Below are 23,905 nucleotides of genomic sequence, written 5' to 3'. Positions count from 1 at the left end.
ATGCAGCAATGAAGACCCAACACAGCCAAAAAAAATAATAATTAATTAATTTTAAAAATAACTGAAAAATTTACTAGAGAGGATAAACAGATGTGAGCTTGCAGAAGAATCAGTGAATTGAAAGATGCCTCAATAGAGATTATTCAATCTGAAGAACAGAAAAATAAAATTAAAATAATGAAGAAAAAGCCTCAAAGACTGGGGACAACATCAACTACACTAATGTATATGCAAGTTGAATCTCAGAGGGGAGAGAAAAAAAGGAAAGAAAAAATATTTGAAGAAATAATGTCTGAAAATTTCCCAAGTTTGATTAAAAACATGTTGAAAAGCTCAACCAATTCCAAGTGGGAAAAATACAAAGAAATCCAAACATAGACATATTCTATCTGTTGAGTATCCAAGACAAAAATAAAATAAAATCTTGGGGGCTTCCCTGGTGGCGCAGTGGTTGAGAATCTGCCTGCCAATGTAGGGGACACGGGTTCGAGCCCTGGTCTGGGAAGATCCCACATGCTGCGGAGCAACTAGGCCCGTGAGCCACAACTACTGAGCCTGCGCGTCTGGAGCTTGTGCTCCGCAACAAGAGAGGCCGCGACAGTGAGAGGCCCGCGCACCGCGATGAGGAGTGGCCCCCGCTCGCCGCAACTAGAGAGAGCCCTCGCACAGAAACGAAGACCCAACACAGCCAAAAATAAATAAATAAGCAAAAAAAAAAAAAAAAAAAAAAAAAAATCTTGGAAGTTACAGAAGAAAAAAGGTTCATCATGTACAAGGTAACCAAAATAAGATTAATAGATGACTTCTCATCAATGGAGCTTGAAGGCAATTGGATGACATATTCAAAGTGCTGAAAGAATAAAACTGTCAACCAAGGATACTATATCCAATAAAATTATCCTTCAAGAAAAGAAGAAAAAAAAAAGACATTCCCACATCAATACAGACTGAGAATTTTTTTTGCTAGGAGATATGCATTACAAGAAATAGTGGAAAAAGTTCAGGTTGAAAGGGAGTGACACCAGATAGTAACTCAAATCCACACAAAGAAATAGAGAGCACTGATAAAGGTAAGTATATAGAAAATTTTAAATGATGGTATAAATACATATTTTTTTTTCTCTTCTCTTAACTGATTTAGAAGTCAATTACATAAAATAATAATAATAAAATTGTGTTGTTGGACTTAAAGATGTAATATATATGAAAATAATAGTACAAAAGAGGGGAAGAAATTGGGGCTATAATGGAATAAGGAAAGAACACAAGATGGTAATTGAATCCATAGGAAGAAAGAAATTGTAAATAAATACATCAATATAAAACATTTTATAAATACAATTTTTCTCTTTTCTTCTTAATCTTCTTTAAAAGAAATGGAATATGTAAAGCAATAAATTACAATACTGTATTGTTGTGTTTACAACATATATAGAATTAATATATATAATAATAATAGCACAAAGGAGTGGGGAGGGATTGGAACTATATTAGAGCAAAGTTTCTATATTTTACTGGAATTAAGTTATTATTTGCATAAAGTAGATTATAATAAATTAAGGTGCACCTAGAAATAATTCCTAGAGTAACCACTAGGAAAATCACTCAAAAATATAGTTAAAACATCAACAAAGGAACTAAAATGGTCTGCTAGAATATACCAACTTAACACAAGGAACAGAGGAACAAAAAAAGAAATGAGACATATAGAAAACAGAAAGCAAAATGGCAGATGGAAATCCAACCATAACTATAATATAGTAGTCCCTTCTTATCTGCTGTTTCCCTTTCCAAAGTTTCAGTTACCTGTGGTCAACTGAAGTCCAAAAATATTAAGTGGAAAATTCCAGAAATAAACAATTCATAAGATTAAAATTTTGCACTGTTCTGAGCAACATGATGAAATCTCATAATATCCTGCTCAATCCCACCCGTAATATGAATCATCCCTTTGTCCAAAGTATTCTACCCATTAGCCACTTAGTAGCCATCCTGGTTATAAAATTGACTGTTGCAGTATCTCAGTGTTTGAATTCAAGTAACCCTTATTTCACTTAATAATGGTCCCAAAGCACAAGAGTAGTGATGCTGGCAATTCGGATATGCCAAAGAGAAACTGTAAAGTGCTTCCTATAAATTAAAAGGTGAATGTTCTCAACTTAAGGAAAGAAAAAAAAATTGTATGTTGAGGGTGCTAAGACCTACAGTAAGAAGGAATCTTTTATCTGTGAAACTGTGAAGAAGAAAAAAGAAATCCGTGCTAGTTTTGCTGTCATACCTCAAACTGCAAAAGTTACTGCCACAGTGCAGATAGGTGCTTAGCTAAGATGGAAAAGGTATTAAATTTGTACCATAAAATACTTTGAGAGAGACCAAATTCATATAACTTTCATTACATATATTGCTATAATTGTTCTATTTTATTATTAGTTATTGTTGGTAAACTCTTACTGTGCCTAATTTATAAATTAAACTTTATCATAGGTATGTATAAGAAAAAACATAATATATGTAGGATGCAGCATACCTGAGATTTCAGGCATCCACCAGGAGTCTTGGAACATAACCACTGCAGATAAGGGGGGATAACTATAATATTAAATGTGAATGAATTTTACCCTCCAATCAAAAGGCAGAGGTTGTCAGGCTGGATAAAATCTAATACATACAAAAGACTAATAAAATCCAAATAAGGTTTGTAGTTTAGTTAATATCATTCTACCAATGTCAGTTTCCTGGTTTTGATAACGTACTATGGCTATTTAAGATATTATATTGGGGAAATCTGGGTAAAGAATATATGGAAGTTTTTTTTGCAATTTTTTTTTGATGTGGACCATTTTTAAAAAGTCTTTATTAAACTTGTTACAATATTGCTTCTGTTTTGTGTTTTGGTTTTTCAGCTGTGAGGCATGTGGGATCTCAGCTCACTGACCAGAGGTCAAACCCACACCCTCCACATTGGAAGGCAAAGTCTTAACCACTGGACCACCAGGGAAGTCCCATATTTTTGCAATTTCTTACCTTAAATTATTTCAAAATAAAAAATTAGTTTAAAAGTCCAATACACGAGGATAGATGTAATTTATATGTACAATTTTCATTCCAAAGTTATGTTCAAAAGAAGTAACAAAGGAGTCATATGGGAAAATTATTGGGTAAGGTCCACTTTCTTCAGAATAAAATCATTGGTCATTATTGCCAGACAGTGATGACATTTTCAGTTCCAGTTACAAATGGGCACCCATTCATCCTTTTTCCCCCTAAACTGTTAATAGTAACAGTAGATATTTTAGGTTTCTGTGAAATTAAGGCATTTCTGTCCACCTAGCCACATTAAATACTGGGAAAATATCTTCCCCCAAACAACTAGCTTAGCCTGGAGACATTATTGCAACTAATTTGCATAACCACTATCATGAATGATGTATCATGAATGATATCATGAATGAATACTCATAGAACAGCAGTTTTGGGGTTTTTTGTTTTTTATAACTAAGCTGAATAACCAGTCTTGGTGAGTGTACAGTCTTTTAAGTCTGAAGCAAGAGATATGAAGCTCATAGTTTCTTTTTTTTCTTTCTTTCTTTCTTTTTTCCTTGGCTGCCCTGTAATTTGAAACTTCCTGAACACTAATGAAAGGGAAATGCAGATACACTTTCCAACACACACTGGCCTGTGCAATGCAACTGTTGCCTTTCAGTGAATGCTTCATATTGTGTGGTCTGTCCAAAACCCTGTTAGTCACGTTGTCAGGGCAAGATGGACTTCTCTGGGAAAGGTGAAAAACAAACAAACAAACAAACAAAAACACAGACTAGAGTGTTTTGTCATTCTCTTTCCCTGCCTAGAGTTACAGGACAACAGGAAAATAAGAGGTTATCACAAGTATACCACAGAGATATTGCAGGTTTGGTTCCAGACCACCACAACAAAGCAAATATCTCAATAAACAGAGTCACAAAATTTTTTTGGTTTTCCAGTGCATATAAAAGTTATGTTTACATTGTAATGTAGTCTATTAAGTGTGCAGTAGCATTGTATCCAAAAGAACAATGTACAAACCTTAATTCAAAATACTTTATGGCTAACCATCATCTCAGCCTTTAGCAAATCATAATCTTTTGCTGGTGGAGGGTCTGGCCTCGATGTTGATGGCTGCTGACTGATCAGGATGGTGGTTTCTGAAGGTTGGGGTGACTATGGCAATTTCTTTTTTGTGTGTGTAGTAATTTCTTAAAATGAGACAACGATGAAGTTTACTGCATCAATTGACTCTTCCTTACAAGAAGAATTTCTCTGTAGCATGCAATGCTGTTTGAGAACATTTTACCCACAGTAGAACTTCTTTCAAATTTGGAGTCAAGGGACTTCCCTGGTGGTCCAGTGGTTGAGAATAAGCCTTCCAGTGCAGGGGACATTGGCTCGATCCCTGGCTGGGGAACTAAGATCCCACATGCTGCGGGGCCACCAAGCCCACGCACTGCAACTACTAAGCACGCAGGCCACAACTAGAAAGCCCACGTGCCACAACTACAGAGCCTGCATGCTGCAACTACTGAGCCTGTGTGCCACAACTAAGACCCGACATAGCCCCCTCCAAAAAATTAAATAAATAAATATTAAAACAAAACAAAATTGGAGTCAATCCTCTCAAACCCTGCTACTGCTTTATCAACTAAGTTTATGTAATGTTTTAAACTTTTTACTGTCACTTCAACAATCTTCACAGCATCTTCACCAGGAGTAGATTCGACCTCAAGAAACCACTTTCTTTGCTCATCCATAAGAAGCCACTCCTCATCCTTTCAAGTTTTATCATGGGATGGCCAAAATCCAGTCACATCTTCAGGCTCCACTTCTAATTCTAGTTCTCTTGTTATTTCCACCACAACCGCATTTACTTCCTCCACTGAAATCTTGAACTCCTCAAAGTCATCCATGAAGGTTAGAATCAACTTCTTATAAACTTCCTTTAATGTTGATATTGTGACCTCTTCCCATGAATCACAAATGTTCTTCATGGAATCTAGAATGGTGAATCCCTTCCAGAAAGTTTTCCATTGCCTTTGCCCAGATCCATCAGAGGAATCACTATCTATGGCAGCTATAGCCTTACAAAAATGTATACCTCTTAAAGAATAAGACTTGAAAGTCAAATGAATTGATGTTGTGTCATCAGGCATAAAAACATTAATTTCATTGTACATCTCTGTCAGAGCTCTTGGGTGACCAGGTGCATTGTCAGTGAGCAGTAGTAATATTTTGAAAGGCATCCTTTTTTTTGAGAAGTAGGTCTCAACAATAGGCTTAAAATATTCAGTAAATCATGTTCTAAACAGATATGCTATCACCCAGGCTTTGTGTTTCCATTTATAGAGTACAGGCAGAGTAGATTCAGCATAATTCTTAAGGGCCCTGGGATTTTCAGAATGGTAAATGAGCACTGGCTTCAACTTAAAGTCACCAGATGCATTAGCCCCTAACAATAAAATCAGCCTTTCCTTTGAAACTTTGAAGCCAGGCATTGACTTCTCCTCTCTAGCTATGAAAATCCTAGATGGCATCTTCCTCCATTAGAATGTTGTTTCATCTCCATTGAAAATCAGTTGTTTGGTGTAACCACCTTCATTAATGATCTCAGCTAGATCCTCTGGATAACTTGCTGCAGCTTCTACATCAGCATTTGCTGCTTCATCTTGCACTTTGACGTTTTAGAGATGGCTTCTTTCCTGAAACCTCATGAAACAACCTCTGCTAGATTCAAACTTTTCTTCTGCAGCTTCCTCACTTCTCTCAGTCTTCATAGAATTGAAGAGAGTTAGAGCCTTGCTCAGTATTAGGCTCTGGCTGAAGGAAATGTGGCTAGTTGGATCTTCTATCCATTCCACTAAAACTTTCTCCATATCAGCAATAAGGCTGTTTCACTTTCTTATCATTCTTGTGTTCACTAGCGTAGCATTTTTATTTCCTCAAGAACTTTTCCTTTGCATTTACAACTTAGCTAACTGTTTGGTACAAGAGGTCTAGCTTTTGACTGATCTCAACTTTCAACATGCCTTCCTCACTAAGTTTAAACTTATTTCTAGTTTTTTATTTAAAATGAGAGACACATGATTTTCCTTTCACCTGAACACTTAAAGACCATTGTAGGGTTATTAATTGGCCTAATTTCAATATTGTTGTGTCTTAGGGAATAGGAAGGCCTGAAGAGAGGGAGAGAGATGGGGAACAGATAATGGATGGAGCATCAGAACACACACAACATTGATCAGTTAAGTTTGCTGTCTTATATGGGTGCAGTTCATGGAGCCCCAAAACAATTATGATTGTTTCTTTCTCTATAAAATAGGGGAAATGGTCCCCGCACCTCACAGAGGCAGTGGGGGGATGAAATGAGAAAAAGTATGTCAGTCATTAAGCATCGTACCTAGTGGGTCATAAATATACAAAATTATCATTTGTTATTGTTTTTTAGGAAACTGATGCTTTCCCCCAAGTTCCTGAGACTTATTTGGTTCTATGGAGATTTCTAAGAAATTCAAGTAGGCAAATTTGTTGAGCACATTTTATAAAGACTGTGTACTTTATCACACTCAACAATGAGTTTTAATAGAGATTAAAGATCCTGCTGTTCCTGATCATTACATTTTATATATATATATATATATATATATATATATATATATATATATATATATATATATATACAAACATATGTGTGTGTGTGTATATATATATATGGCTCTGATTTATCTGCTTCAAAATTCAAAGCTTTCTCCATTATTTTGGATATAGAAAGATGTTCTAAAAGCATGAAGGCATGAAGTGCATTATTGTTTCCTTCATCATCATTCATATATACCAAGGCATTACTAAAGTTACTAGGGCATTAATAAAGTTTTAAATTCTTAAATTATTTTGCTGTTGCTTTTTTAAAACGTAGGCTAAGCAAAGAGTTTGATATCATCCACAGGCACAGAGGAATGAAGAAACAATAAGAATTAAGTACATGAGCTGCTTTATATTAGAACTGTCTCTCAGGCTGTACCCTAAGTTTAATACAGAAAACCTATTAAGAGAACTGCCCTGTTCCCAAGGAAATAGACAAGCATGCCATCAGATACATAGGCACAGATTAATGAACTGGGTCTATTTCTCAAGCCAGGAACCCAAGAGTATGGTACATGCCTCTCAGGTCCCACAGTGAGATGTGTGGTCCCTCACTAATGTCCATCCACACTATTCCTTTTGAATTGAATTTTTCCACTCTGTTTTTATTCCTAGGCCACTGACACTGCTTCTTCATCTCTCAAATTTGTATTATTGAAAGTTCATTATTTAACTTGACAAATATATATGGAATATCTATTGGAGTTTCAGAGCAGAGAAAGATTCAACTGGTTTAAAATAAACAAGGCTTGCTAGAAAAGGCAAATACCTGAGCTGATATTTGAAACCACAAAAGGGCCTAGATGTCTAGAAAAGGGGGTAGAAACATGTGCTCTAGGAAAAGGCCATGATCAGCAAGCTGCAGCCACAGTGGAGATGCCCCGTCCCATCTCAGGCTCTCACCGGTGCCACCCAGCCACCCAAAACCCTCCTTACCTCTCTCCCACATACCTTTTCTTTTTTGGCCACGCTGCATGTGACCTGTGGGATTTTAGTTCCTGGACCAGGAATCGAACCCAGGTCTTGGCAGTGAAAGGCGAACCACTGGACCACCAGGGAACTCTCTCCTCCACACACCTTCTGTGCAGAATAGTCTCTTCCTGTCCTTGAGGATTCTGTATAAACTCACTCTCTGAAGTAAACCATCTCTTTATCTACATGGTTAGGACCCTTGCATTTCTCCTTGATATCTCCTACCGCAGTGTTATGTACTCTATTACCATTATTTAGAGGGTCTGTCTCCTCTAGCTGTGAACGACAAGAGGGAAGTTTTGTCTCCTTCTCCCTGTATTCTTGTTGGGCCCTGAGTGATCGCCCAATTACTATTTACTAAAGGATGAATGAAGAAACTTGGAATTTATATGGACTACTGGGGAAAACTGATTAGACCATAGACGAGGTTTTGGGTTGAGAAATAATCAAGGGGAAGTACAGCGTAATTATAGAACCTGGAATGACAAGCTGGAAGATATCTCAGCAATTACTAATCTGAACGCTTAATTTCAAAAGTTCACGTTATGCATTTCCCAGATGCCAGTGTTATTGTGCTAAGTGATTTATATACGCCATCTTGTTTTGTCTTCGTAATAAGAGAGGGATTATTATGCCATTTTAGAGACAAAGCGTGAGTGATTTGTCTAAAAATCACTGAAAACTCAAACTGAGGCAGATGGTCCCCCTTACTCACACTTTACAAGAGAATATTGCCTCCCAGAAAGACTAAGCAACATTCCCCAGGTCATCTGGGTGAGAAACGTTGAGTTGGCCCTAGAATCCTGACCCTCTGACTCATACCAGGTTTTCTTTCTACATCATTCTGCCATTCTACAAAAGCCTCTAAAGGACAGGAAGAGAGAGGGGGCAGGGTGGAAGTGACACTTTGTATTAGTTTGCCAGGGCTACTATAATTAAACACCACAACCTACATGGCTTAAACAACAGAAACATTTTCTGACAGTTCTAGAGGCCAGAAGGCTAAGATCAAAGTGTCCAGCAGGTTTGGTTTCTTCTGAGGCCTTTCTTCTTGGTTTGAAGATACTATCTTCTCCCTGAATCCTCACATGGTCTTTCCTCTGTACCCATGCTCCCCTAGTGTCTCTTAGGGTGCCCAAATTTCCTCTTGTTATAATCACACCAGTCAACTGGATGAGGGCTCATCCTAAGGGTCTCATTTTAACTCAATCACCTCTTTAAAGGCCTAATCTCCAAATACAGTCACATTCTCAGGGACTGGGGGTTAGGACTTTAATATATGAATGGGGAGGGGCACAATTCAGTCTATAACACAGTTCAATAATATAAATATAACAGTTAAACAAAGATGCATACAGTTGTTAATGGAGAAGGGTGGCATTTGAGGAGGGAAGGGCAACCAGCCAGAGGAGTCCAGATATCATACAACAGGCACCTAAACTAGGATTGTGAGGAGATAAAGAAGAAGAGAGAGCACAGCATTATTTAGATGGACCAGCCTCCCTCATCCCCATCTGGTTATTTTGAAAGTGCACAGAAACACACACACACACACACACACACAGCGTACATAAATGAAACACAATGCATAATATAATTTATTTTACCACTTCACAATTGGGAAGTACAAATCCAGATAAACCTATTTTAAGGGCCAGAAAACTGGCTGGCCCAGTTTCATACGTTGCATGACAGACAAAGCAAGAATGTCTCCTCACTCCAGAGACAGTTTTCTGGTTTTCTTTCTCCGACCTTCCAGTTTGCTGTTATTTTCCATCGTTTCACCTCTTCAGTGGCCAAAAACAAGCAGCCACTCTGGCTGTATTTTAAGGTCAGAAAATTTTGGAATTGGAAGAAACAGTCATAATCACCACCTAGACAGACCTTGTGCAAATTTGTAAGCTGAGGTCTAAAGATATAAACAAACCTAGAGAGTTCACCCAGTTAGGGAAACAGCTGAACTCATCTCGCCACTCTCAACCAGGTGCCCTTTCTTTACACCCTCTCCTCTCCCCACCGCCATCCCCAACCAGCATACTTAGGCTAAAAAGGGAATTTAGCCAAAATTAAAAGAGCATTTGTATACAATTTAGTTTGACCAAATGGCCAAGTTATTGTCTGGTGGTGTGAAGTAGGCTCAAGATATGAATCTGAAGGAAATGAACAACTGAATTTCTCTCTGTGATTGGTCAAATAAAGCTTAAAAAGAGCCATTTTCATCTTTTAGATTTTTCTAGATGTGAATCATAGTTATAAGATGTTGACTTACAAATGCAACATGGATTGTTTTTAAAAATTCCTCTTCCCACACAGACCACTACGGAATAATACCACATTGACAAGTGTTTATTATGCTCATTTTCAGAAAGTGGAAAATGTTTTACCTTCTACTTAAAAGAAATTGATAATGGAGAGGTATCAGTGTTAAGGCTTTTGAAATATACCTAACAATGTGGCACAAAATGCCAGGAAAAGGAATGGGCTTTGAAAAGTGCATTTACTTCTGCAACTTTCTTTCTCCAGACCAGATGGTTTGCAAATATGCTCCCCTAGGGAGTATTTGTGTTTTGTTGAGGGTTCCACTCCCTCCTTAATTGCTGCCTCTTTTTATGACGTACCCAAGATTGCCACAGCAGGGAAAGCCATATCTTTTTCTAAAGAAAACAGTCCAGGGAAAACCCCCAGGAAAACCGTCATGCTGGCTTAAGTGTTTCATGAGAGCCATTTTATTACTGGGTGAGTTATAACATTTTGAAGTTGTTTTACTTCTCAACTAACATGATAACTATTTCAAGCAGCCCATGAGGTTGATCTTGTAATTAAAATATGAATGTTGACTATGATCTTGAAGTGGAAAAAAATGACAAAAAAAATAGCAGGAGCTGTGGAAGATCAGAGGCACTGTACACCCACCCATCTCATGGGTTACTGGGAAGTTAAACCACTAACCATGACAGGAGCATTCTACAAGTCCTGGATTGTGTAATGTACAATAGGAATTCAAGTTCATCATTCTTTTTTCAGGTTGTAAGAAGTTTTAGAAACGTGCTTCTAGACACTGTGAATGGCAATTCACTTTTGAAATAAACAGGAAATTCAGTCTTTTGCAGGATTAAGAACTCTGTACATAGAAAGTATGCATTTGAGGGGAAATTCTCAGGAGTTCTTAATATGTTTTATGCCTTGGATCCCTTTGGCAGTCTGATGAAGCCTACACGCCCCATGATATAGTCTGACACTGTAAAGTTCTTAAAATAAAAACTCTGGATTACAAAGGAAACCAATTATATTGAAATGCATGGAATCTATGCAGTGTAGTAGACCTCTTAAACGGTCTCAATGTATGCATTGAAGGGTTTTCTCTCTCTACTTCTGTGGAGTAGTACATCTATGCAAGTCTAAAGTTCAATGTAAAATTTTTTAAGACAGAAGAACTTTCAGCACTATAAAGGGTAAAGCAACAGAAAACTAAGTTATTTTTGTACTATCTACCTCTGCTAGCACCATAATAAACATGTAAGCCCAACCTGAATATTTAGGTGTTACATATAATAAACACAGGTTGAAATGAACTAGAAATACTCATTTGCTCCAAATTGTGAAATATACATTTCCTCAACCTTTGATCAACAGTGGAGAACAGTGCCAAGGATATTAATAAAATCTGTAAGAATGTTTCAGTTGAGCTTCTGCTGATGAGATATAACACCTCAATGGGTTTTGTAAAAATAGGAAATTAACAAAAGCAATGTTACACTCTCCCCTTCATTTTGGACAGGAAGAAGTTCGATAACTATATCTATACCACAGCCTAAGGAAATATGGGCAGAACCAGGAATAAAGTGTAGGATGACTTTCCAACACATGATAGACATGTCTTATTGAGGTGGGGAGGGAAGGAGGACATAGAGGCATCTCCTGAGTGCCAGGCAGCGCATCTGGGAAACATCTGAGCCAGAAGCAAACTCAAGTGCATCTGATCACAAGGAGCTTCCCCTCCCCACCTCCCTGCCCAGCCTGAGCCACACAGACTCACTGCTTCCATTCATGGAAGCACCTGGCCATCCACAGTGTAAAACTAAAGCACTTCAGTAGAAGGATTTATGAGAAATGGCTGATGAATTAAAAATTTATTAAAACAAGATATTTTTAAACTTCAAGGAAATACGAGAGTCCGTATTTCAATGAAATTGTTTTAGTTCTTAAAAAAAAATATGTTTGATTATGGTGATCATGATAACCAGCTGTTCTCTAAAACTCTAAAGATTGAAAAAAAAAGAAGGAAATGACTTTTAGTTGCAAAATGAAGGATTTTTGTCAGGTTGAAGAAAGAATATCCTGCTAACAGAGCTGTAAAAGAAAGACCCTCTTTTTCGATGGTTGATTATTACTACTGAATGTTTCAGCCCTCTTTACATTGCAGAGTTGTAATGGTTCCAAGTCTACAAAGCACTGTCTTTCAGGCAGCACTAAGGTGGCCTTAGTGCAGGAGTAAAGTAGGCAAAGTGGAGGGGTAAGATATAAACTCTACACAAGAACTTAGCTAGATATCCAAGAAAGGCAGGCAAGGCCACGGTTAAACATTCAGAACTGAAAACAATTCTGGCAACTAGGAAGGAAATGGAACCTAGCATGATGGCTCCTGGAACAGGTAAAGGCATTGAGATTCGCTGAAGTGTAGAACTGGGCCTAGCAGTTGGCTAGGCAAGGAAACCAAGAGTTTGAAAGGAACAAAGACTGAATCCCTGCTGACTAAATGCTGGAAATCAAGCCAATTTGTGACTGTTCCTTACTAGTTAATAATTATCCTAGATAAAAGGATCTATATTCTACAAGTTCATGAATTTCTACGCATTTTTGTTTTAGGTGTTTTGTTTTGTTTGCTTAGTGTATTGGTTGTTCATTTTAAGGGTTTCCAGATTTTCTTTCTTTAAAAACTCACACTCAAAAAAAAAAAAAAAAAAAGAACCCACTCTAGCAAAACTCAGCCATTCTGGCTTCTCTGGGTTTGCTCCTAGCATTTAAACATAGCTGGAGAAAAACGACCTAAACTGGCAGACTGGTTTTTAATCTTAGGTTTACATTCTCAGAACTCAAAGAGGCTCTCACCACTACACAACGCCTTTCTAAGTTTTTCTGGTGCCCTTGAAGTCCCACGCTAGAAAGACTTTCCTCTCCCCCTCAAGTCTCTCGCCTCACCCCACCCTCACTATTGGCTGTGACCTCATCTCCCTTCACTGAGAAAACAGAAGGCACCAGGGGGAAGTTCCCATCTTCCCACCAGCAAATCTGCAACTCCTCTGCCCAGGCACTTGGGTTCTCCTTCTCCCTGGCACGAAGGAGGCAGAGTTCCTCCTTGTGTTGCGGACCTAGCCCCACACGTGGCTCTCTAGACGCAAAATCCCTCTATCTTCTTCAAGTACTTCCCTCTGACGGCCATGCCTTTTTTTTTTTTTTTTTTAATTTATTTTATTTATTTTTGGCTGCGCTGGGTCTTCGCTTCTGTGCGAGGTCTTTCTCTAGTTGTGGCAAGCGGGGGCCACTCTTCATCGCGGTGCGCGGGGCCTCTCACTATCGCGGCCTCTCTTGTTGCGGAGCACAGGATCCAGACGCGCAGGCTCAGTAGTTGTGGCTCACGGGCCTAGTTGCTTTGCGGCACGTGGGATCCCCCCAGACCAGGGCTCGAACCCGTGTCCCCTGCATTAGCAGGCAGACTCCAAACCACTGCGCCACCAGGGAAGCCCAATGCCTTTCTTTTCTGAATCATCAGCCTTTACCTTCTACTGGAAAATCTGATTGGCTAGCTTTGTTACAGTCTCCCTTAACTCCATATTCCTTTTCCCTCCATGTCTCCATTTTTATGCTGGGTTTCACTGACAGATTTCTCTAAAGGGCCATTTGTTCCCACTGTACCTATCCATGTCCCCAGAGTCCTCCACTCCTATCCCTTTTGCCATCTCACTGAGTCCCCACCTCTCCACTGGAACTGCTCTTATCAAGACCACTAACGAGGGACTTCCTTGGTGGTCCAGTGGTTAAGACTCCGTGCTCCCAACGCAGGGGGCCCAGGTTCGATCCCTGGTCAGGGAACTAGATCCCACATGCCGCAGCCAAATAAATAAATATTAAAAAAAAAAAAAAAAAAGACCGCTAATGACCTCCAAGTTTTCAAATATGGTCGTCACTTTCCTATCCTCTGTTTCTCTGGAAGCACTTTCCCTCCTTTGTTCCCATGGCATCATCCTAACTACTGGTTTTCCATCTGATTTCTTGGTTGTTCCTTTGCAGGCTCATTTACAAATGCTGTTCTCTGCCTGGAACCCCCATCTGAGCCACACTACCCTCACTCTAGGCACCTCCCACACCTGGCTTCTCATCCCTCACATCCCGGCTTAAATTTTACCTCGCAGGGAAACCTTTCCATCCTTCACCTCCCCAGGTTAGCCTGTACTATTAAAGTCCATTTGCTTCTTTAATTATTTGTTTATTATTTGCTTAATTATCATCTCTCTCCTCCAAGAGGGAATTGACTCTTTATTCACCCATGTGTGCCCTAAATGTAGGACAGTGCCTAGCATGTAGTTAGTATTAATTAAAACATACTGAACTGGTGAAGGAATAAATGCACATAGCCCAGTGATCAAAAATTCCTGGATTATATTAGCATCTGACTTTTTCTTTTCTTGACCCAACAGGTAAAATTCTTAAGTGAAAAAGAGAGTACAGACTATCTAAATTGCTTCTAATACCTCTTCTTTTTCTAAGTATTTAAAAAGGTACATTTTTCCTACTCTTTTCCTAGGCATGCTACATATATTCATGAAATAGTATCTAGAAATTCTTTTCTTCACAGAAAATTGTAATTTATACAAGAATGCTCTTTTCATTGTGACAATAGCTCATAAGGTATTAATCAACCAAGCCAACTTGTCAACACATAATTTAAGCAGATAGTAAAATTTTCTGCAAACACTGAATGAGTTTCACAAAACTGATTCTTTTATTGCTTTTCATTGACAACAGAGGGATCGTCAGTGATAAGGATAAGAAAAAAAAACTCATATAAACATTGTGGACTTCTATATATTTTAAATATAAATCCCTCATTGTCACTACCTCAAAAAATAAGTACCAAGCAGCAGATTATAAGCAACCATCTTAATATTTTGCAACTAAATTTTTAACTAACTAAGAAATCTCTTTAAATTAGAATTTAAATTTGCTGTGAGAAGTCTTCCTAAAATGTTAATAGCATCTTCTACTAATCAATGATATAATGATACTTTGAAGTTATATTTGAACATGAATTCCTATTGTACACTGAAAGTAGTGATTTTGAAGACTATTCCATGAAATGCCCTAATGTTACCTCTTTGAGATCTAAGTTCATGACCTCAACCAGTTTTAAACTCATCTGCCTCTTCTTCATGACAGTTAAATGGAAAGGAAGTGGATACCTGTTTGAGCTTTGTGGTAGATAATAACAACGGACTGATGGATATTAAGATATCTTAATTATAGATGCCAGAATCTACACAGCATATCCTCATAACCACATGCATCTTTAGATACTTTTCCCCAGAGTACTTTTCTATAAATTCTTACTTAATTGCTCTAAATTACTTTTCTTACTACTTTCATAATATTGCATCAACTACATGTAAACAGTCCACAAAATGGATTACCCTTTTGTTTCAAGTAGTAAAAAATGAGAGCCTGGGGACTTCCCTGGAGGTCCAGTGGTTAAGACTCCGCACTTCCACTGCAGGGGCACTGGTTCGATCCCTGGTTAGGGAATTAAGATCCCACATGCCATGCAGCACGGCCAAAAAATAAATAAATAAATAAGTAAATAAATAAGAGAGAACCTGAAGAAAACTTAAAGACACCACTTTCCTGCCCCTAGACTAACCCAGGCAGACATTGTCTCTTCTATAATTACAGATCCAGGAATCCCACAAGAATACATACGGAGTCTAACATCCCAGTTTATTGCCGAGGTACTGCGCCCAACTTGCTTATCTTGTTAAAGCTGTGGATGTAAAAGTATGGGGCAGGGCTTCCCTGGTGGCGCAGTGGTTGAGAATCTGCCTGCCAATGCAGGGGACACGGGTTCGAGCCCTGGTATGGGAAGATCCCACATGCCGCGGAGCAACTAGGCCCGTGAGCCACAACTACTGAGCCTGCGCGTCTGGAGCTGGAGCCTGTGCTCCGCAACGAGAGAGGCCACGACAGTGAAAGGCCCGCGCACTGCAATGAAGAGTGGTCCCCGCTCGCCACAACTAGAGAAAGCCCTCGCACAGAAACGAAGACCTAACACAGCCAAAAATAAATAAATAAATAAATAAATTTATTTAAAAAAAAAAAAAGTATGGGGCAAATAGGAAGTGTGTCAATTTACTGACTGAAATTCAGAAGCCATTTGCTGACCTAAGGTTTCTAGTGGTGCAGTTGCATCACAGTCAAACATGACTTTCTATGTATTATTTATTATGAAGTTATACATATGTGTAATAAGCCAACGTTATAACTAAAGTTGATTTTTACTCCTGAAAAGGAATATCTGGTATACCATAAGCTACTGGGTTGTTCAGAAAGGTAAAATAATAATGATTTTTTTCTACAAATGATAAATCCAAGGTCAGAGTAACCATTTTGATACAAATGCTTTATGCCAACCACCAGGATTAATAAGAGCCAAAAAGAACCATAGGCTCTGTAGGTTATACTCAGAATATTCTAAAAAAATGCTCTATTACCAAATGAAAGTAAAACTGTTGGTAGAATTAGTGTTTCTTATACAACTCATAATACGCCTCTTTTGTATTTTTGGATTAAAGTTCATATACTTTATTGCCTTAAAGTGGCATATATCTTTATAAAATTCTAAATAGTTACAAAATAAGAAATTCTAAATCATATGCTACTTCTTCAATCATTCTTAAATTTGTGCAACTTCCTCTATTATGTCAATCAGTAATCCAGTTATAAGAACAGAACAATTGAGTTAATATGGAAATGTGCATTAGGATGTGTACTTTCTGGTTCTTCCCCTATAATTTTTCTGATATTAACAAATAGGAGGAGGTTGACAGTCTTAAATAACACGCATCAAAACTGGAAATACAGGGCTTCCCTGGTGGCGCAGTGGTTAAGAATCTGCCTGCCAATGCAGGGGACACGGGTTCGAGCCCTGGCCTGGGAGGATCCCACATGCCGCGGAGCAACTGGGCCCGTGAGCCACAACTACTGAGCCTGCGCGTCTGGAGCCTGTGCTCCGCAACAAGAGAGACCGCGACAGTGAGAGGCCCGCACACCGCGATGAGGAGTGGCCCCCACTTGTCGCAGCTGGAGAAAGCCCTCGCACAGAAGCGAAGACCCAACACAGCCATAAAATAAATTAATTAATTAATCAATTAATTAATTTAAAAAAAAAGAACCTTCCTTGAACTTAAAAAAACAAAACAAAACTGGAAATATAAACCAATCAATTAGTTAATTGAAGCATACAAAATGCATCAAAATGGAAATCATAAGACTCGGATATTAAATAAGCTATTTAACTTTCCAACACTTCTCTTTTCACATCTACAAAATGTGAATATCTGCTCTGCTAACCTACATGGTTATTATGGGAATATAGTTCTTGAGCAATCTCTTTATAAACCACAAAATGCTATGCAAACGAAAGGGATTATTGTCCCTCTGATTTTTTTTTTCAAACTAGGTAATCAGAAAACAGATTGTAAATTAAATAATAAAATGAAAAACTAACCTGAGTGTTATAAATACCTGAGTTTTTCGTACTATGGAATACTGAAATTACACATATTATGGATATTTGTTTTCTAATTCAAAACACTGTTACCTAAAATACCTAAATTTCCCTGTAGACTCCAGAAGTCAAACAAATGAAGAGGAAGATTAAGGAAAAGGGAGCAGCTGATTTACAAGTGCATTCCCTTCCCCCTAAGAAGGGAATGGAAGGAAAATGAGTGCACCTTGGTCTCTCAGCCCTTCATCTTTGACTCAGCGGTTACTAAACTCTGACCGGGATCACTTACAGGTGATTGCTGAGTTTCTCTAAAGCTATTTGAATTCATTCAATAAGTGATCAGACTGGTGGTGCAGCTTCATAAATCTGCTTATGGCGAGCACTGAATTATCAATATTTAAGCTTATTTTATATTTGTATAGAGGAGAGATAAACTGTATTTTCAAAGAACTGTTCTGAGGGTAGACTAAGAATCACAGAGAATCCAAAAAACTGAGAATCACGGAGTGGCAAGAGTAGCAAAATTTGGGCACATCTCTTTTTCTCAGGCAAGTAGTGGTATCAAAAGGCAGGAACAATATCTGCTCTATTTAATGTCTTCTTTGGAAAGAACCCCTGAACCAACCTTTTGGTTCTCCCAACTGTCACTGCCCTAGTCGCCAAGGAGTACAAGATGAACGGCCTAAAGCTTATATTCATTTTCTCTAAGTTGGTTCTTGACAAACATGGACACCATTTTTCTTACAAAACCTTTCAAAAGAATCATCCTGTAACCTTTAGACCTATCTCTAGCTCCATCTTCTTGCATTAAGCAAGTCTGGATGTTCCTAAAGCTGTGGGAGATTCTACAAGGGTTTTGGCCCTCTTCTCGGAAACCTCTTTAAGTTCCCTGAATTTTGTAGAAGCTGACAGACTGTGAGAATAAGAATGACTTGCTTTCATTTTTCTATGCATCTCACCCATTGTTAAAGAAAAGGTATCAGGAAACAATAAGAACAATCCTCTAAACTTGAAAAAAGCAATGTTTACAGAATTTCTATTTCCATTTCAAAATTTAGCCTTTCATGTTAAGACCCCTAACACTCTTCAGAATTATTGAGGACCCCAAAGGGCCTTTGATTATGTGAGTTATATCCATTGATATTTACCATATTAGCAATTAAAACTGAAAAAAGATTTAAAAATCACATTGAAAGATGCAATTCGTAAACATAGGCATACAAGTGTCCACCATGAAAATTGTTCAACCTTATTCCTGAAAAAAAATGCGAATTTAAACAAGATACCATTTTCATATAACAATTGTCTCAGTTTTTGGATTTGTTGTTTGTTCTGTTTGAGTGATAACACAATGTTGGCTTAGGGAAATTCTACTCTCTTATACTACTGATAAATGGATCCAATCTTTCTCAAGAGCAAAATGGCAAAAATAATAACAAGTACTCTACAATATTTTGCTAAATGCTTTTTAAATCCTCCAAATACTCAATTATTATTATTATTATTATTATTATTATTATTATTATTCTTTTACAGCTGAGAAAAGAAAATTTTGATAAAGCATTTGGCTTATGATCTCATAACCTGTAATTAGTGGAACTTTTGTTAGAACTTGAAAAATGCATTTTAAGAATCTATCCAAAGGAAATAAACAAAGATGTATACAAACATTTATATTGACGTCCTAAATGAAACACTATTTATAATAGTAGAAAACTTTAATCCACCTAAATATCCAGCAATTTATAATCAGCCAATACAACATGTCCATAGACTAAAAATTACATCTTAGAACCACACTCTCTTGCTCGTGGCTAGATTGCCATCACTTGCATAGTGCCTGACACATAGTAGGGACTTAGTAATATTTAAGATATGAATGAATATAAAATAAGGCATGAATATAAAAATATGTTTTAAGAGAAAATCCATGATTGAGTGGAAGCATGTTATGAAACAGCATCAGCAGTGTGCTAAATTAATTAAACAAGGAGGCCATTAGACTAAGGTGACTCTAATGCCACTGCAGCCTACATCAGCAAACCAAACTCTAAGCCGGTAAATGCCAGTACAAAATTGAAACCTAAGGACAGTCATTCACAAACAGCCAACTAAGCTTCTGTAGCCAATCCATAAATTCCTTACTTTGCTTCTGCTTTTTCTCTATAAAATTCTCTCCCACATATCATGTCAGTGAAGTGCTCCTGACCACTTCTGGTTGGGCACTGCCCCATGCCAATCAATTTTTGCTCAAATGAACTCAAAATTTTTAATATGCCTCAGTTTATCTTTTAACAAGTGTGATCACAACTTTGTAAAATCTACATGTGGGTGTATGTGTAGAAAAATGTCTAGAAGCATAAATAGATGTATATACATGAATTCCTTATCTCTGTGCTGATGCATGCTAGTTACCCAATAAATATTTTGATTGAATGAATAACATTTTAAAAGTAGTTACCCCTTGCAACTAAGGGTTCGCATGCCGCAACTAAGGGTTCGCATGCCACAACTAAGGAGCCCGCCTGCCTCGACTAAGGAGCCCACGTGCCACAACTAAGGAGGTCATCTGCCCCTAACTAAGGAGCCCACGAGCTGCAACTAAGGATCCCACCTGCCACAACGAAGACCCAGAACAACCAAATAAATAAATAAATTAAAAAAAAAAAAAAAAAGTAGTTACTGGGCTTCCCTGGTGGCGCAGTGGTTGAGAGTCTGCCTGCCGATGCAGGGAACACGGGTTCAAGCCCTGGTCTGGGAGGATCCCACATGCCGCGGAGCGACTAGGCCCGTGAGCCACAACTACTGAGCCTGCGCGTCTGGAGCCTGTGCTCCGCAACAAGAGAGGCCGCGATAGTGAGAGGCCCGCACACCGCCATGAAGAGTGGCCCCCACTTGCCGCAACTGGAGAAAGCCCTCGCACAGAAACGAAGACCCAACACAGCCATAAATAAATAAATAAAATTAAAAATAAAATAAAAATAAAATTAAAGTGAACTAAAATTAAATAAATTAAAAAAAAAAAAGTAGTTACCCCTTTTGGGAACTATATGTTCAATTTTCCTTTTCTTCTTTGCAATTTCTATATGTAACAGGATTTAAACAGTAAGCATGAATTATCTTTGTAATAAACAAGAATGTTATAAAACATAATTATGCTGGGAAATATCATTCGGAATTTTGGAACAAAAGCAGCAAATATAGACATCCCACAATCCAATAAAAAATAACTTGTATCTTACTTCCCTATTATGTTTTACTTATTGCATTCAGCAATAAAAAATATAAGATGTTATAGAAAAATGGCAAGCTTAATATTGTACAGCTAATTACTATCGGGGTGGAGTCTAAAATCTAGGTCATTTGGTTTCCAGGCAGCAGTTTTTCCATTACACCAATTACTTAGAGTTCCAGAACACTAACTGAATACATGCAATATTCACTGTGAGGCAGTTCTTTACTCATAAGTAAAATAATTTTGCTAATTATTTGAAATCGTCAGAAAGCTCCGAAATTCTAAGAAATACTATGTTTTCACACGACATGAATCGTTTTGGGGGATTTGTGAAATTCCTAAAGGTGTTTCAAAATTTGTGCATGTTTGAGGAGCAAAAGTGTCATTATTCTAGGAAGGAGTCTACAGCTTTCATAAGATTTGTAAAAGGGTCTGTGATAAACAAACAAAAAAGAAGAAGCTGAGAATAACTAACGCTATAAAATCTGCAAGCAAGAGGAAGAAAACAACTGATGGTAAATAAAAAGGCATAAAAGAGGAAAAGGAAACAGCTAATTCTGTCTTCCTCTTTTTTATTCCTGGAAGATATTTTTTTTAAATGCAAATGATTTCATTTTATGACTTTGCTTTCTAAGCAGAGACACTAGGAATGATACTGATGGGTTAAAAATTTACACAGGCCAAAGTATCTCTGTGGGATGACCTTTATCAGGTACTATTAGTAAGAAACTGACAAACGTAAAATGTAAAAAAAAAAAAAAAAAAGCATTTTAACATTGCAAGTCACTTTTGAGATATTTTTCATTTATGTTTAATTGGGACAAGGAAAATTACTAAATAGGTTTCATAGTTTCTTATCCCATAAAATGTGCTTCCCCTACAGGAAGTTTGTAAAGCTGCTTTGAGCAAATCAGATTAAACACTTCTCTATGCATTTCACAATTATTGCTTAATTTAAAATTTAACTCTTCCTCTGCTCACTGAAAGAAACAAATACCTGTTGTTTAATATCAATATCAAACTTGACTGGAAAGGTCTAGAGATCTCTAGAACATAATTTTAAAACTCTTAACAAGGTTTCTTTCACTACTATTCCCTGCAAACATCTCTTAGGCTACAATTCCAAATTTATGCAACAAACAGACACAAAACAAAACAGAAATTCTCCTTGAACCCAAAGGGTCATATATGTAAATATCATAACTTAGGAATGACACCCATCCAAATGGTCCGCCTCTAGTATTCTCCATCTGCCTTAGATGAATAAGTGCTTACATCATCAACCAACATAAAGAGCATTTCTTGTCCTAGTTTTTGAGGTAAAAATGACTAATTTTAAGATTAAAATGAGTACAAGTTATAGGAAACTTAAGTTAAACCACTATTATTTCAAATCCAAATGCCTTTTTTTTTTTTTTTTTTACAAATGCTTCCAATACAAAATTACTAAAATAGTATTCACACTCAAAACTTAGCTTTCTTATTTGAGCAAATCTTTTCCAATATCTTGTTTCGAGCTCTGTTCTCCTGGCATGTCAAATAACTTAGAAGGACGAATCAGAATACCAGTCAGTATACAATTAATTTTTCAGTGTTGTTTGTTTTTTCGCATAACACTGCCACACATTAAATACCCAGGAATGCTTTGCATAAGTAACCGAAATGACTATTTTTTAATTAAACCTTAAATTAGTTGATAAATTTCTTCGCTAAAGATCCTTAGGGCTGTCAAAGATCAAGCTGTTCAATAATGGGAATACACTACCAAATGTAAAATAGATAGCTAGTGGGAAGCAGCCGCATAGCACAGGGAGATCAGCTCGGTGCTTTGTGACCACCTAGAGGGGTGGGATGGGGAGGGTGGGAGGGAGGGAGATGCAAGAGGGAAGAGATATGGGAACATATTGTATATGTATAACTGATTAACTTTGTTATAAAGCAGAAGCTAACACACCATTGTAAGGCAATTATACTTCAATAAAGATGTTTAAAAAAAATAAAAATAAAAAATAAAAAAACAAACAAAAAAACAAAACAAAACAAAAAAAAATAATGGGAATAGGCAACCACCGGGTGGCATCACGTGGAGCGCTAAGTAGAGCCCCCTTACTGCCTTTCTGAACGTTCGCTTTCTTTCGGCGCTGTACATGAAGGAAATCCTTATCGTCGGATTCCACAGTGCATTTACACCCCGGAAAGCAAACTGGCATTTCTTAGAAGGAAATTAAGGTCCCTGATCTGTATCTCATTTCAAAACTCAGAGGACATGCAGACTTTTCACAGCGGTGAATCCTAGGCTTCCCTTCGTCCTTTCTTCCTTCCAAGCAAGATACAAACTAAAAGCTAAGGGAGGGCGGGAGAGAGAAGTGGAGCGAGCGAGGGAAGAGTAAATATATTGCTTACAGTTCCCAGAGTTACAATGAGATTCCTCAGGCTCCTTTACGCCTCTAGCTTTCTGTCAGGATCCTTTCTCAGCCCGGGACCACAGAGAAGTTCAAGTCTTATCCTTGGTAGGAGGGGCTAAAATGTGAGCTGGTTTCCTTTCGTCTTTGCAGATGTGTTAAGGTGGAATTAAGGAGGAAGGGAGGAAAAGCGTTGTTCTCAGAGCAGCTGAAATCTTAAATGTACATGTTTACTTATTAGAACTAGGAGTTTGAAGTCAGAAAACACGCTTAAATAATATGTAAGTTAAACAGTCCTAAATTACATGGAGTCTATGTATGCATGTGTCTGAAAATACTTCTTGTCCTTAAGTAGTTACTGCTTCCTCCTTTTTTTCCAAACAAGTAAGAACTCAATTGAAAAGATGGATAACCCAGAGCATACTAGAGAGTGTAATACATATGTTGAGATTTAGGGGGAAAAATCAAATCAGGTTAAATTAGAAATATGCTAAGTAAATTCAAATACCTGATATCACTGTAACCAAGAAGGTATATTGTTTAAATTTATCCAAATTCTGCAAGAATCAATTAGTGTCTTTACAAGATGACTTCTTTCTTTTTATTCTTTATCAATCATCCATGAGATGTTATAATGCAATTAACTATGAATTATAACAGAAACTTGAGGGTTTTTTTTGTTTTTCGTTTTTGCAAAGTTAGAATAAATGATCTGGGAATTCCCTGGTGGTCTAGTGGTTAAGACTCTGCACTTCCAACTTCCACTGCAGGGGGCATGGGTTCGAACACTGGTTGGGGAACTAAGATAACACATGTCACAGGGCACAGCCAAAAAAACTTATATTACTT

At 37.6% G+C, this 23,905-nt stretch overlaps 1 protein-coding gene across 4 annotated transcripts in view; it reads right to left on the bottom strand.

Annotated features, from left to right (window-relative positions):
* The window catches only part of PLA2G4A (phospholipase A2 group IVA), a 159,332-nt gene extending 136,199 nt beyond the window's left edge, over window positions 1-23,133 (bottom strand). For 3 of the 4 annotated variants that reach the window (XM_059904193.1, XM_059904228.1, XM_059904212.1), the window contains exon 1: window positions 23,058-23,133. The gene's annotated coding sequence lies outside the window, so the exon portion shown is untranslated. The remainder of the gene's footprint in view (window positions 1-23,057) is intronic. The other variant, XM_059904202.1, reaches the window with a different exon arrangement.
* Between the last annotated feature and the right edge of the window lie 772 nt (window positions 23,134-23,905).

The sequence above is a fragment of the Balaenoptera ricei genome, chromosome 1 (genome assembly GCF_028023285.1).
Source record: "Balaenoptera ricei isolate mBalRic1 chromosome 1, mBalRic1.hap2, whole genome shotgun sequence".
NCBI lineage: Eukaryota > Metazoa > Chordata > Mammalia > Artiodactyla > Balaenopteridae > Balaenoptera > Balaenoptera ricei.
This window is presented reverse-complemented; position numbering and strand designations above follow the sequence as displayed.